Source organism: Mustela erminea, chromosome 9, assembly GCF_009829155.1.
Source record: "Mustela erminea isolate mMusErm1 chromosome 9, mMusErm1.Pri, whole genome shotgun sequence".
In the NCBI taxonomy this organism is placed as follows: domain Eukaryota; kingdom Metazoa; phylum Chordata; class Mammalia; order Carnivora; family Mustelidae; genus Mustela; species Mustela erminea.
The window spans coordinates 111,639,689-111,654,587 of record NC_045622.1 but is presented as its reverse complement, the minus strand read 5'-3'; positions in this window follow the sequence as shown (position 1 = coordinate 111,654,587).

The following is a 14,899-nucleotide window of genomic DNA, read 5'->3' as shown; positions in this document are numbered from 1 at the left end:
GACGTCCGTCAAGAGGGGAATGAATCAAGAAGCCGAGGGGGAGATACATATACACACACTGTGGAATATTACTCAGCCATGAAAACAATGGTTTCGTGCACCAGCTGCGGGGCTCAGTTGGGTAAGCCTCTGCCTGTCGGGTCGAGTCAGGATCCCAGGGTCCTGGGATCGAGTCCCACATCGGGAGCCCTGCTCAGCGGGGTGCCCGCTTCTCCCCTCCCTCTGCTGTTTCCCGAGTTCATGCTTGCTTGCCCTCTGTCACAAAATAAATCCAATATTTGTTTAAAAAAATAATGAATTCTTGGAATTTGCAACGGAGCGGATGGAAGTGCAGAGTATGAGGCGCAGCGAGGTCAGTCCGTCAGAGCAAGACCATGGTCACGGGCTCTCACTCACGGCGGAATTTCAGAGACCGGAGAGAGGATCCTAGCAAACCAGAGGGAAACGCAAAATAAGATAAAAACGAAGAGAGAGAGAAACCGTAAGAGACTCCTGACTCTGGGAACAAACAGGGATCCTGGAGGGGCGGCGGGGTGGGGATGGAGGTGACCTCGGTGTCGTGGAGACTGACGGACACTCAAGTCTCCCTCTGAAATGAGGAATACGCTCTATGGTCACTAATCGAATTGAAATAAAATAATTTCTTTTTTTTCACATTTTCATATTAAATTTATTTTTTATTTATTTTCAGCATAACAGTATTCATTGTATTGTATCAGCATAACAGTATTCATTCATCACGCCCAGTGCTCCATGCAATCCGTGCCCTCCCCAATACCCCCCACCTGGTTCCCACCCCCACCCCTTCAAAGCCCTCAGGTTGTTTTTCAGAGTCCACAGTCTCTCACGGTTCACTTCCCCTCCCAATTTCCCCCATCTCCCTCCTCCTCTCCATCTCCCCTTGTCCTCCATGCTATTCCTTATGCTCCACAAATACGTGAAACCGTATGATAACTGACTCTCTCTGCTTGACATATTTCACTCAGCATCATCTCCTCCAGTCCCGTCCATGTTGCTACAAAAGTTGGGTATTCGTCCTTTCTGATGGAGGCATCATACTCCATAGTGTATATGGACCACATCTTCCTTATCCATTCGTCCGTTGAAGGGCATCTTGGTTCTTTCCACAGTTTGGTGACCGCGGCCATTGCTGCTATGAACATTGGGGTACAGATGGCCCTTCTTTTCACGACATCGGTATCTCTGGGGGTAAATACCCAGGAGTGCAATTGCGGGTCTTTCCGACCAATATCACTGACGAATATGTATGCTAAGATTCTCAACAAGATCCTAGCAAACAGGATCCAACAGCGCATTAAAAGTTTCTTAAAAAGGACTTTTCCAGACGTACTAAGGTTCCATGAGCTCATACAGTAGGGTCCCGATTCAATCTGACTGGTGTCCTTATGAGACGACAAAGAGACAGACACCAGGGCCGTGTGCACTCAGAGGGACGACCAGGGAGGACACGGGGGAGCACGGCCGTCCACACTCCAGGAGACAACCTCAGGAGGACCCGCCCTGCCCACGCCTGCAACCTGGTTTTCAGCCTCCAGGACAGGGAGACCGTGAGTCTCTGCTGCGTGAGCTCCATGTGTGGGGGCTCATGTTCCCGGAGCAGGTGGCCACACGGGGTCCTCACCCGGGCTGCAGAGGCAGAAGGCTCCCTCCTGACCCCTGCACCCGTGATGTGTGTGCTTGCATCCAGGGTCATTTTGGGGTGCTGGCCCCTGGCCCTTCCGTAGGTCCCTGACGCAGCTCCTTCTCGAGCTCCCAGGAGCCCCCTCCATGGCCATTGCCCATCTTCACACGCACCGGGGACGTCTCCCCAAAGCCATCGACAGAGATGACTGCGGAAGTGGGGACCGAAGTGCCACGGACGTCAGGCCAGTCTCTCAGGTCCGGCAGAGACGCTTTCAGCTCCAACCCAGTACACTCCCGTGCCCACGCTCCCGTTGGGAGGGCTCCTCCGGGGAGCAGCAGGCCAGGTGCTGGGCGCAGGGCGCGCTGGGGAGAAGGTCCTGGGCGTGGGAGCGCGGCGCCTCAGCCACCTCCTTCTCTCCGGGACCGGGCGGGTCCTCCCGCTCCCTCCACTCAGGGGCAAACCCCGAGACAACCCTGGCCCGGGGGTGCTCGTGGCTGCAGGCGGAGCACGGGACTCCCTCCGGGGGGAAGGGCGTGAAAGCCTATACTGTCGGCGACCCCACGGTGCTGGTCGCAGGGGACGGGGTCACACACTTGCACCCTGAGCAGAGCCGCTGGCCGGAGGGTCTTCGCGAGCCCTGCGAGGGGGCGGCGTTCACACCTTGGGCCAATTTGCAGCCGGGCGACAGCCAGCCTGGCTCAGACCCCCGGCCCCAGCCTGGAGCACACGCGCGGCCCCTCCTCAGGCCCCGGCAGGGTGGCCGGCCTTCCCACGTGCAGCTCTGGACAGCCAGGTCCCGGTGGCCCCTGCAGCCCTCCAGCGAACACCGTCGGCAGGCTGGCTGGAGCCGAGTCTGTGGAGGCGGCCCTGGTGCAGGGCCCAGGTGCGCGCGTGGCGCTCGCGACCCGGGGTGGCCCCTTCAGGGTACAGAGGCCCCCGAGCTCCCTACAGGTGACTGACCAGTGGAGGCCCTCAGCAGGCCCCAGACCGGTGAAGGGAGCAGACCTCTGTTTCTCTGGGAGCGCCTGGCCCTGCATGGACCAGTGAGGCACCGCCGCCTCCTGGGTCCCCGTTCCCCACCATGAGGCCCAGACCAGCGTCCTCGGGGCCGCAGACGAGACAGGGAGCGGGTGTATGCAGAGGTGCTCCTCCCCCTCCCGGTGCTGGCAGTCCTGGGCAGGGTGCTGGGCAATGCAGTGGGGGCCTGGACTCTCTGCCTCCACGTCCGAGCAGTGCCCATCCGTCTACTTCCTGCAGCTGGCCGCTGCCCACAGCCTGGGCCCTGGCTGCTCGGCAGTCATCGAGCCACAGAAAACCCTGCAGCCGTGGCCCCCGGGGACATGGCACGCAGCCGCGGTCCTGGAGGTGGTAACTGGCTTCTGCGACACGATGGGCCTCTGTCTCCCGGTGGCCACGACCACCCAGAGCTTCCCGGTGGCCCACGTCCCCTCCTGGGGCTGCTGCCGCCAATAGGGCACCTCGGTGGCCCCGAGCACTCGGAGCTGGGCCCCGGCCCTCTGTGTGCACCCCGGGACTGAGGTCTGCGCTGACCTGGAGACAGACCCCCGTGTGACTGGCTTCAGGAAGGACAGGAGGCCTTCCACCACCTCCTGGGCCTCCATGTGAGCGTCCAGCCTGACCCTGGCCCGCCGGCGCTCCCAGTGGTGTCCCCTGCCGGGACCTACCTGGTCCTGCACACGGCGGCTGTCCCTGTCTTCTGGAGCCTGCCCTTCGCGGTCGCGAGTCACGGGCCGCAACAAGGATCCCCGAGCCGGGCCTTCCTCGTCCCCTCGCTCCTGTCCATTAGGCCGGGACGGCTGCCCCAGTCCTCTCTGTCCTGGCTTTGCATCGCTGCAGGACGGGGGTCTGGGGTCCCTGGGGATCCTCCTCCAGCGAGACCTGCTGCGTGAGATGGAGAGGGGAGGGGGCCCTCGGGTCCTGAGGCCGGGGCACAGGTGCTCTTCTGACCCACCGAAGCTGTGTGCGCTCCGTGGGCTGCTGAGTCCCAGCTGCCTCCTCTCCTCACGACCCCTTTCCCCGCCCCCGGAGAAATCCCCGGAGACCAGACGGGAAAGAGAAGAGCTAAAGGGGTGCTGCACCCCTCTGTCTGGGTGGTGCCTCCATCGCCCCTGCGTATCCCTCCCACGCGCCAGGTGACCTGCATCTACGTCTCCCTTCCCCTCGGCCTCCCCTTCCCCACCCCCCTTCCCTGGAAATCCAGGAAAGGTCCAGGACAGCATCGGAAGGGAGCCGTGTGGGGCTTGGTGACCTGAAATCCAGGCCACAGCTGGGGTTCTCCGGCCTCTTCCAGCTTGTCCGGGATCCAGACTCAGGCAGCTCTGTCTCCCTCCCCCTCTGCTCCTTGGCCTTCAGTCCACCTCACCCACCGCCCCAGGTCTGTCCCAGGCATGTCCCTCTCCCTCCGTCCTGAGCACTAGGAACAAGTCACCAGCCCTTCTGCCCTGTGGCCAGAAAGTCAGTGGAGCCCCGTGACCCTCCTTGGGCTCCGTCCCTGCTGCTCCCAACCAATGCTCTGGATCCGGCACAGCCCGACACCCTGGCCTCACCCTTGCCACGGTCTACCTGCCCAGGTTCCAAGGACACCTGCAAGCTTTGGGATGGTGTCATCGCCCTGAGCAGGGCCCCAGCAAACCCCTGCCCTGCTCGACCCTGCAGCCCCCTCCCCTGCGCCGCAGTGACTGCCGCAAACTGCACTGGGTTCACCCTTCCCTCCTTCGAGGCGCCTCCCCGAGCACCCTACCCACGTGCCTACTCCTTTCAGGCTCTGCCTGTCACCTGTTCCCTAATACAATTGTCATCGTAATTACGTTTTGTGGATGCCGTATTGTGCGTTAGGATCTGTTTATTTTAGTTCTTCCTCATGGAGGTGTGAGGCCAGAGCAGGCAGGGACCACCCCAGTCAATAGAGCCCACCTGGGCATCTTGTCTCCCTCTAGTCAGCTCCTTATGGACTCCATCCCCGAATGCAGTCACCCTGGGGGTCAGGGCATCGACGTGGGAAGGTCCCGAGTCTGGCTTCCCATCCACAAGCTCAGTCTATGCTGGTGCTGGTTCTTGGTGCAGGGGACAGTCAGGTGCCCTCGGGGTGGAGACGTGATGCCCCACGACCTGTTCCATGTGAACATAGAATGTATCTTTACAAAGATATCTCTGTTCGCTTTTCAGAGGGAACTTAGAGGGGCACCTAGCTGGGCAATGGGTTGAGCGTCTGCCTTCAGCTCAGGTCATGGTCCCAGTGTTCCCCGCTCAGTGCGGAGCCTGCTTCTCCCTCTCCCTCTGCCACTCCTCCTGCTTGTTCTCTCTCTCTCTCTGTCAAAGAAATACACAACATCTGCACCTGCAGACGGTCTGTCCCTGCCAGGGTCATCCGGTTCCCAGAAGCAGAAAACAAGTAGCCTGGAACTCCCTGCGGAGATGCAAACCAGCTGTGTCCCTCATCTGCTCTTTTCACGAAACTCGTGTCGTTTGGGACACTCTCCCCCTGGCCTCATCATGCCAGGGCTAGGTACCAGACAACTAGGGACCAGAGATATGACCCAGAGCTCACTGAAATTATTCAAACTACCCAATCCTAAGCCAGTTTGGCTCGCATACCCTGACTCAGCCGTCCCTTCCCACAAAACCCACAGGAGATGCCTGGCCCATGCTGTCCTCTCCCTGAGCCTCTACACTCACCCCATGCTTCCCCGGGGGGCCCGTGGGGCCCAGAGTGGCATGGCTCCTTCTCTCCCGAGCCCTGAGTCGTGAACTCTCCTATCAGACATGGCGCGTCTCTGTCTGTCACCGTAGTCTACCTGACTCATACAAATCCTGGGGGCATCTTGAAACAGGGCTGGGGGTAGGCAAGGAAAGCACAACAAATCCAGATCTGGTGGAGGAGGCGGACCCTCCCAGGTGGCAGTGGAGCAGGGGAAACTGAGCCCAGGGTCTGTCATGAAGCGAGAGGCCGGCTTGGGGAATTGAGCCAGGCCGTGGTGCGCTGGCACAGGAGACAGAGTAGGAGTAAAGGAATCCATCGAGTAAGGTGATATCTCGAGGGTAATGGGTTACAGGCTTCTCTCATTGGAGAAGGGAGTTTTGAATATGGAAGATGGGTTACTGGAATGAACTCCAAATTGTTAGAATTCTTAGTATCAGCATAAATTATAATTTTTAATTTCTATGTAAAGAAAGAACAGTAGAAATATAACAGATAGAAAAAGATACAGAAATCAGTGTAAATGTGTGTCTCTTTGTGTGTGTACACTATATACATACACACACTTTATGTACACACGCACCATGCACACACACACACACACTCACACATATATGTACTATGTTCACCGAGAAAGTCTGGATGGTGTACTGGAAGGGAGTGGGGAAAATTCCAGAAGTTTATAAGCACACCCAGAACCCAGGTCTTAGCTTCTAAATACCATTGTCCGTGAAAAGAAAGCCAGGTCATCCTCAGGGAAATGCCTCATGCCAGGGCGAGAGCCCACAAGGGATCTGGACAACCTGGTTTGCTAGAAAGTAAGAAAGGACTTAAGGAATCTGAAGACGTGTCAGACGGACCCAGGAGCCAGCTCAAAGGGACTCCTACTGGTCAAATCAGGAACAAGCCAAGAGTGAAAATAAGGAACCCTAGGAACAGAATTGATAACCCTCCGAGCAAAATGGGAAAATGTGAGTCCATGCTGACATGCTAGTACAAATAAATGACTGACTCAGTGAGCGTGAATGAGAAGACAATGGGTCTCAAAATGGTCTCCAGCAAAGTACTTATTCCTTACGAGGGGTCAAAGAGTATCTTGACACTGAGGGCCTGGCAGACACCACTTTGATCCAACCCCTGGGGCGAGCACCATTCGTCACAGGCACACCAAGTGGACACCCCCAACAGGAGGCAGGAGAAGAACCAAGCCTCCCTTCTGCACAGTGCCTGCCAAAGACGCAAAACCCAAATGTGGCTGTGAGCAAACTCCACACAACCCTACCCAGCCCAGAGGACATTTCACAGGATAACTTCCCTACCGCCACCAAAACATCAAGGTCATGGAAGCTGAAGAAACACTGAGAAGCTATTGTAGAGCCGAGAAGATGAAAGGAACATAATCACTGAAATCCATGCCGAGTCTGAACCAGACCCTTGGATGGAACGCGCGTGGTTGGGACCTTCGGCATAAGGTCTGTGGGATCTGACCATGAGAGCACAGGGAGAGTTACGTTAACGTCCTGCTTTTGAAGTCCAGCAGATCCTGAACAGGTGAGGCGTGGAGTCCCCCCGCGGCCCAGCAATTTCCAGCCTGGAGACCCACCTGAGGTGATTGAAAACAACTCTCCACACAGAATCACAGAAGGGAAGGCTCCTAGGAGCACCATTCACAACTGCCACAAGATGGAAACAACTCAAATGTCCATCAGCGGGTGATGGATAAACAGAACATGATTAATCACATGGTGAAGTAACACTGGGCCACAAAGAGAGAGGAATTCTGAACCCTGCTGCAGCATGGGCACACCTTGGAAATGTTCTTGTCCATGAAAGAAGCTGGGCTCAGAAGGCCATGTGTTGTGTGATTGCACTTCTGGGAAATGTCCAAAACAGGCAGATCTATAGGGACAGAAAATAGATTCGTGGATGCTTGAGGCTGAGGGCAGGGAGAGACCAAACTTCTGGGGTGACAGCTTTGGGGTGCTCCACTGATGGTGGTCTCTGTCACATAATTCTGGCACTGTACCAAGAACTCCTGAATTGTACCCTCCCACTGGGTGAATTATACATGGTAAATGGTAAATGCTATCTCAATAAAGATGTCCCCAAAATATTGATCAAATTATTGAAGACATGAATAGAATGAAAGACAAAAATGATAGGATCATCTCTACAGATGATACAGTTCGATACAATTCAGTATCAGTTGATGATCAAAACCCTCAGCAAACTTGAAATCAAATGGACCTTTCTTCATCTGATCCAAAAACCCATATCCAACGTGCTTAATCAAAACCCTTTCTCCTTCAGTTTATGATCAACACAAGGATGCTGCATTCTGCATTGATTAGAAAGCCTGACAAGTACAGGCAAGAACAAGAGAAGTGGAATGACTGCAAAGGGAGAAGCAAACTCGTGATGTGCAGAAAACCCAACCATACATACAAAAGCCCTGAAACCTCTGTAAAGGACCTACGAATGTTAATGTGTGGATGGAACCAGGCCCCTTGTTTTCTCCATAGATAGCCACAATGTGAAGTTTAGAAGGAACGTTATAGATCATATGAGGAGTGAATTCTAGAATCATCCAGTACTTCAGAACAAACCTACTGGAAGACACGAAGGACCTGGACACCCAATGCACAAACATTGCCGCGGCTCCCACAGAAAGCTCGGCTCGTGGAAGAGCACACCACCTCGTCAGGGATGGGAAGTCAGGATCCTCTACAGAGGCCCATGGATTCTCCCTTCCCCACCCCATGTGGTTCTACAGCCAACACAGTGGGGTTCCGGTTGGCTCAATTTGGGGAGGGGGCTGGTCCTGAGAAGCTGTGCTTCTCAGGTGTGCTTAAGGGTGTGCTTGGTGTGCTTAAGGGATACTCATGTTGTGGTGGACTTTTGTTCCACTCAGGCCATGATCCCGTGGTCCTAGGATTGAGCCCTGAGTAGGGCTCTGCGTTCAGGAGGGCGTGTGCGTGGGATCCTGTCTCCCTCCTTCATCCGGCCCCTCCCTGCTGTGTTCTCTTTCTCTCAATAAACAATAAATCTTTAAAAAATGAATGCGGCTTTTGTCTCCCCCACACATAAAATTCAGTTTGAAGAAGATTGTATGTGTCCATGTGACTTGCAAAGCCATTCAGCTTTGAGAAGGCAGTATGGGACAATACAATGATGACACTGGGGAGAGAGTGGGCCCTGAAGCGAGACGTAGAAAGCCCCGAGAAGAGAAGAAAGTACGGAGGGATTGGAACACGGTCCGATGACAATACTGTGTCCTTCGTCCCACCCAATGCTCAACAAAAAAAAACTGAAAAACCAAACAGTGAAGTTCAACAATAATTTTTAAATTTTTTAATTTCATCTGAGTCATCTCCACACCCAACATAGGGCTTGACCTCATAATCCTGAGATCAAGAGCCACATACTCCACTGACTGAGTCAGTGGAGTGCCCCAAGAATATATTATAGTGCAAAGGAGAAACATTTTTTTTTTTTTACCCAAAGTCTATCAAGAGCACCTTTAAAATGGTCAGAAGAGTTTGCCAATTTCTGAGCGTCAGTGCTACAGAAAAATGGAAATAAATGGGTCTTTCAGTTAAATGCTGCTGTGAGCCCTAATTCTCTAAGCAGAAAATGAGGAACGTAGATACGTATTTCCTACCATACTCGGAAATCAGCACAGGTGGTGTCTACAGTAAGGTGCAAGGCTCAGAACGTGGGAAGATGATGTGAGAAATGGTTTTCACCTCGTTCCTATAGGAAAACATCTTCCTTAAATACGATGGAAAATCAATAAACTTCAAGGAAGAGATGACCAGACTTGACTGTGGCGATATCAAGCATATCTGTTGATCAAAAAATACCATGAAGGGTTGGAAGGCCAAGGCACACGGCATGAGAAATACTTGCTGCAGACACAGGGGGTGAGAGATGAGCAGCTTAACATCCAGCAGGACTAGACCTCCCCCAAGGGCACAGGCACAGTGAGCTCACTGTCCCATCCTCGAGGCTGTCCTGAGAGCCCAGCGTCATGGGACAGCAGGCCGGGTGGGTCCCTGTGTGCTGTGTGTACATGTGTTGGCAGCAAGACCGGAGTCCTCAAGATCTGTTTTCTGACTTATTTTCCTATGAGGCAGCCAAGCTTGCAAATTACTGTTGTTAGGATTTTTACATGATAGCGTGGTACTTACTGCCAGAGACTTAATCAATATGGATATAAGTGAGATGCCTGCACTAGAATTTAGAATAATGATTATGAAGATACTAACTGGGCTTGGGAAAAAAACAAAACAAAACAAAAACAAAAACAGAAGACACTAGAGAATCCCTTTCTGGAGAAATAAAATAACTAAAATCTGATCCGGTCAAAATCCTGAAGACTATTTCTGAGATGGAACAAAAATGCTGGCTCTAACTGGCAGGATAAACGAGGAAGAAGAGGGAGTCTGTGCTCTAGAAAACAAAACAAAGAAGAACAAACCACTAAGAAAAAGAGAGAGAAACAGCTCCTGGGTCAGGAGGGGAGAGTTTGAGACCTAAGGGATACCACAGAGCCAAACAATATTAGAAGAAGTCGGATCCTAGAGGAAGAAGAAAGTGGGAGGGCAGCAGAAGGGTTATTGAATCAAATTGTAGCTGAAAACTTTCCTGATTTGGGGAAAAAATAGGCATTCGAGTCCAAGAGGCATGGAGAGTCCACGTCAAAATCAATAAAAAGAGGTGAACACCTCAACATAGCTTGTAAATTTCGGAGCAAAGAGAAAATCCTGAAGGCAACCCAGGATAAGAGGTCCTTAACCTACAAGGGTAGAAACGTAAGGCTGGCAGTGGACTTGTTCACGAAAACCTGGCCGGCTGAAAAGACTGGCATGGTATATATAGAAGATAAATGAGAAAAATAGGCAGGCGAGAATCCTTTACCCAGCAAGACCGACATTTAGAATGGAATGAAGGAGAAAGAGCTTTTGGGGCCAAGAGAAACCGAAAGAAATTGTGATCAGAAAACCAACCCTGCAAGAAATAGTAAATGGGATCATCCAGTGAAGAGAGACCCGAAAAGAAATAAAGACCCAAAAGGAAATAGAGAATGTACAAAAAACAGTGAATTTACAGGTAATCCCATGGAACAAAATTCATATGAAAACCCTTGGGATGCAGCAAGGGCAGTCCACAGAGGAAGCACAGAGCTATTCAAGCCTTTCTGGAGAAACAAGAAATGTCTCCAATACACAACCTCACCTTCCACCTAAAGGAGCTGGAGAAAGAACAGCCACTAAAGCTGAAATCCAGCAGGGTAGAGAATTAATAAAGGTTAGAGCAAACATCAATAAGCCAAAACCAAAAGCACAGTACAGCAGAACCACAAAACCAAGAGATGCATCTTTGAAAGAATGCATAAAATGAATAAAACCCTAGCCAGACATATCAAAAAGAAAAGAAAAGGACCCAAAAGGATAAAATCACGAATGAAAGAGTAAAGATTACAACCGACATCAGAAAAATACCAACAATTCTAAGAACATATTCTGAGCAACAATAGGCCAACCAGTTAGGCAATCTGGAAGAAATGGAGGCATCCCTAGAAACATAGAAACAACAAAAAACTGAAACCAAGAAAGAAAGAGAAAACCTGAATAGATCCATAACCCCAAAAATGAAAAATTGAAACTAGTGATCAAAACTCTCCCAGCAAACAAGAGTACAGCACTGGATGGCTTCCCAGAAGAATTCTACCCCACCTGAAAGAATTGACCCTGATCCTCCTGAAGCTGTTCCAAAAAATAGAAATGGATGAGAAACTTAGAAATGAAGTGTATAAGGCCCATTATTTCCAAAGATCATCAATCACGTAAGTATGCATTCTTAAGAGAACAAAGGTCTGTTCTGCATGTAGTGAACCATGGGGAAACGGTGCACTGTTTATATCCGTCCAGAAGTTGCTTCTTATCAGCACATTGATAAACGGCTAGCAAGACAGAAAGAATAAAAAAAGGAACACATGACTCACCAATATAAGGAAAGAAAGATATCCCTGCGATCCATGAACACACGGAAAGAGGAAGAAGGGACATGACAAACAAGTCTACACTCGTAAATTGGACAACGCCTAGGACAGGGAACAATTCTTCAAAACCACACACTTGCTATCACCCTCCAGAGGCAAGATATAGCTAGAGCAGTCCTTAGTGTGTGTGTGTGTGTGTGTGTGTGTGTGCGTGTGTGTGTGTGTGCGTGTGCGTGTGTGTGTGTGTGCGTGTGCGTGTGTGTGTGTGTGTGTGTTTCTGTATCGCCAAGGAATGAGCTCAGTACTCACAGACCCCGACCAGGTATCCCAGCGAATGAACTCCATTCTGACTGTACCTGCGTTAAGAGAGCACCGTAGCTGAAGGACTCAGGCCCGTAAGACAGCCTCCAGTTTAGACCCAATCTGGTAGTCTCCAGTGCTTCTGACTGACCAGCTAAGAGTCAGAGAGCCCCACAATCCCCTCCTCCGGGTCCACTCATTTGCTAGAGCGGCTCACAGAACTTGGGAGACCAGCTGACTGGTAGATTAGGGGTTTCGTACGAAGGATGCTCAAGGAACGGAATGAGTGGCCAGATACAGAGATCCATAGGGTGAGGTTGAAATGGTCTCTGGTCCCTTCAGGAGCTTGGGGCCCAGGTGCCTGGAATAGGGTTCGCCGACTTGGAAGCCCTCTGACCACCCCTCTTTTGGTTTTTATGGAGCCTCCAACCCTCTCATCACTCATGGCCTTCCCCAAATTCCCCTCAAGATCATAAACCCAGCTGTGGTGGAGGGTGGCTGGTTATGTGTAACAAGACATTCCCATCACCTCCATGGCTCTGAAGGGATTTCAGGAACGGAGGTCCAGAGACCAATGCTTAAAACAAAAGATACACCTTTGGCTCTAGAAATTGCAAGGGTTTTGGGAGGTGTGAACCAGAAACCTGGATGGAGACCAAACGACATCTTTAAAGCGTGGCATCAGAGCCGTAGAACAATGTTTAAAAATCGAACCTGTCGTTACCCTACTGAGACATCCCCAGGCCCAGGTGGTTTCGATGGCAAATTCTCCAGAGACTTAAAGAAGTAAGAGCACCCATGATATGCAGTCTCTTCCAGAAACAATAGAATGGGAGGGACGATGTCCCGAGCGTTGAGGACAGCATGATCAAGAGACCCACGACGGAGAGCACAGGGGAGGGAAGACGGGAAGACGAGAGGGTGGGAGATCGAGTCGGAGAGAGAGAAGGGGAGGATGGAGAGGGTGGGGGGAAGGACGGATGAAGGGATGGGGGAGGGGTAGGAGGAAAGGGGGGAGGGAGAAGGGAAGAGAGAAGGACATGAGAGCCAACTACGGCCAATATCCCGATGAACCCCATGAGAACCTCAATCAATATATAATGAATTCAAATGCTAAAATATATTAAAGAATAAGGCACTACAGCCCGGTGCCAATTCTCCTGAAAATGCAAGACTGGTTCAGCAGGTGCCCGTGGATCATTGCAACGTGCCGTGTTGATGATCTACAGAAAAAGATCACACGCCGCATCGCTTGATACAGAAAGAACATTGGATAAATCCCGATACTCACTCGTGATGAAGACATCCGGCAAAACTGGAATAGACGGGAACTTCCTCAGCCCGTAAGGGACATCTCCAAAACCATCCAGAAGCTTCCATCAGGTGTAATGGGGAAGCACTAGATGTTCTCTCTGAAAAGCAGGAATAAGAGCCAAATCGACGATCACGCGTCTCATTCCGCTTCATCCTGGAAGTCAAGCCACTCCAATGAAAAATTTTAAAAAGTACCCACATGCAATCAATATTGCAGTGTGCCTCGTAACAGCGAAAATACAGAAATTAATCTTATGTGTCCATTGACAATATATAATGATAATATATGTGAATTGAAAAATACATGTATATCTAACAAAACAATAGCAACACGGATCGACCTGGAGGACCTAAGCTAAGTGAAAGCAGCCAGACACGGAAGCAGGTTAGAATAGCATCGTTCATGTCTCAAGTGCGTGAGAAACGGGAATATGTGCGTCCGTGTTGTGCCCACATATTAGGCACAATACAGCCGTTTTACATAGTTAAGAACATTGTACTGCCCCCTGCCCATCGACTCGATGGGTCCCCACGTCAGGGGTGGGGACCAGAGCCAGTAGGCCCAGGGGAGGCCCCAGTGGGGTCCAGAGCCAAGGATGGGCCCGTTCAGCCCAGACAAGGACCAGATGCATGGGAACAAGTGTGAAGCGGGGGACGGTCCCAGACATGGGAAGCAGCTGAGGGTCCATCAGGGATCCTAGGGGTCAGTTGTAGATGGGGTCAAGGCAGGGATCATAGGCCGCAGGAGCTCAGGAGGCCCAAGCTGGGATCCCAGACAGCAGGCGCTCGGGGGATCCAGGTGGGGTCCTAGGCGTGTAGGAGCAGGTCTGGCCCCAAGGGAGACTTCAGCAGCGAGAGCACGTATGCCCAGGCAGGGACCAGAGCCGCAGTCCTGCAGAGGAGACCAAGGGGCTGTGGTTGGCCCTAGGAGTGGGGAAAGCCAGGCAGGGGACATCTCTGGTAGACCCAGGGGTGGCAGTCAGCATGCTCCAGAGCCGACAGGGCCTGCCTCCCATGCTGGGAGGCAGGGGCGAGAGGAGCCAGTCTGCCCCCTCCTTTCCCCCTGCCCCTGGCTCGGACGGGACCCCCACCACGGACCCTCTCTGTTTCAGGCACGCCCAGCGGGGTCTCCAGGGGACGCCCGGGAAGGTGCCGACCTCTCGCTGCGCAGGCTCACGGACCATCACAGCTTCCTGCAGTGAGTCCCAGAGCCGCCTCCGGCCAGCCCAGGGGCGGGATACATTGGCAGGAACTTCTCTCTCTGGAGGTAGGACCCATGTCCCCAGCTCAGGGCCTCGTCCCCTGGAGCCCTCTGAGGGCCCGACTCTGCTCTGGCTGGAGCTGAGCGACCCGGGAGGCAGGTCGAGCACATGGCAGGAATTGAGTTGGGCCTTGGGCCAGGCCCCTGGCACCCCAACGAGGGGCCGCCACGCCTGCTTCGGGGAGGCCCGGGGCCTGCCTCCTGCATTCTGTCTGTGCGTCCCGTCAGTTCAGCTGGGACTACAGAGGGTGAGGGCTCTGGGACGGTGGCGTCCTTTCCGTGGGAGGGCGGTGTGGTCTGGGGGAGGGCCGAGGGGTACCCTCGGGGACACGCCCAGTCAAGCCCACCGTAGATTCCGAATGATTTTGGGGTTGGTAGGATGAGGCCAGGAACAAGGCCAGGTCAGGGAGGGGTGGTGGGCAGCAGAGGGAGGGGCCGACCCACTTGGGCGGGGGGCACGGAGAGGGACAGGAGGCCGTCCTGGAGGGGGGAGCCAGGGAAGGGGACCGCGCAGTGGCCTTGCTACGAGGGATGGAGGCTGTTAGGCCGAGGGATCCCGCGAGACCTCACTGTGGCCCGAGACTCCGTGAGCGGTCACAGCGCTGCTCCCGTGTCTCCAGGCACTGCTCGCTGCCCAGTGACCAGTGGCCGTGGAGG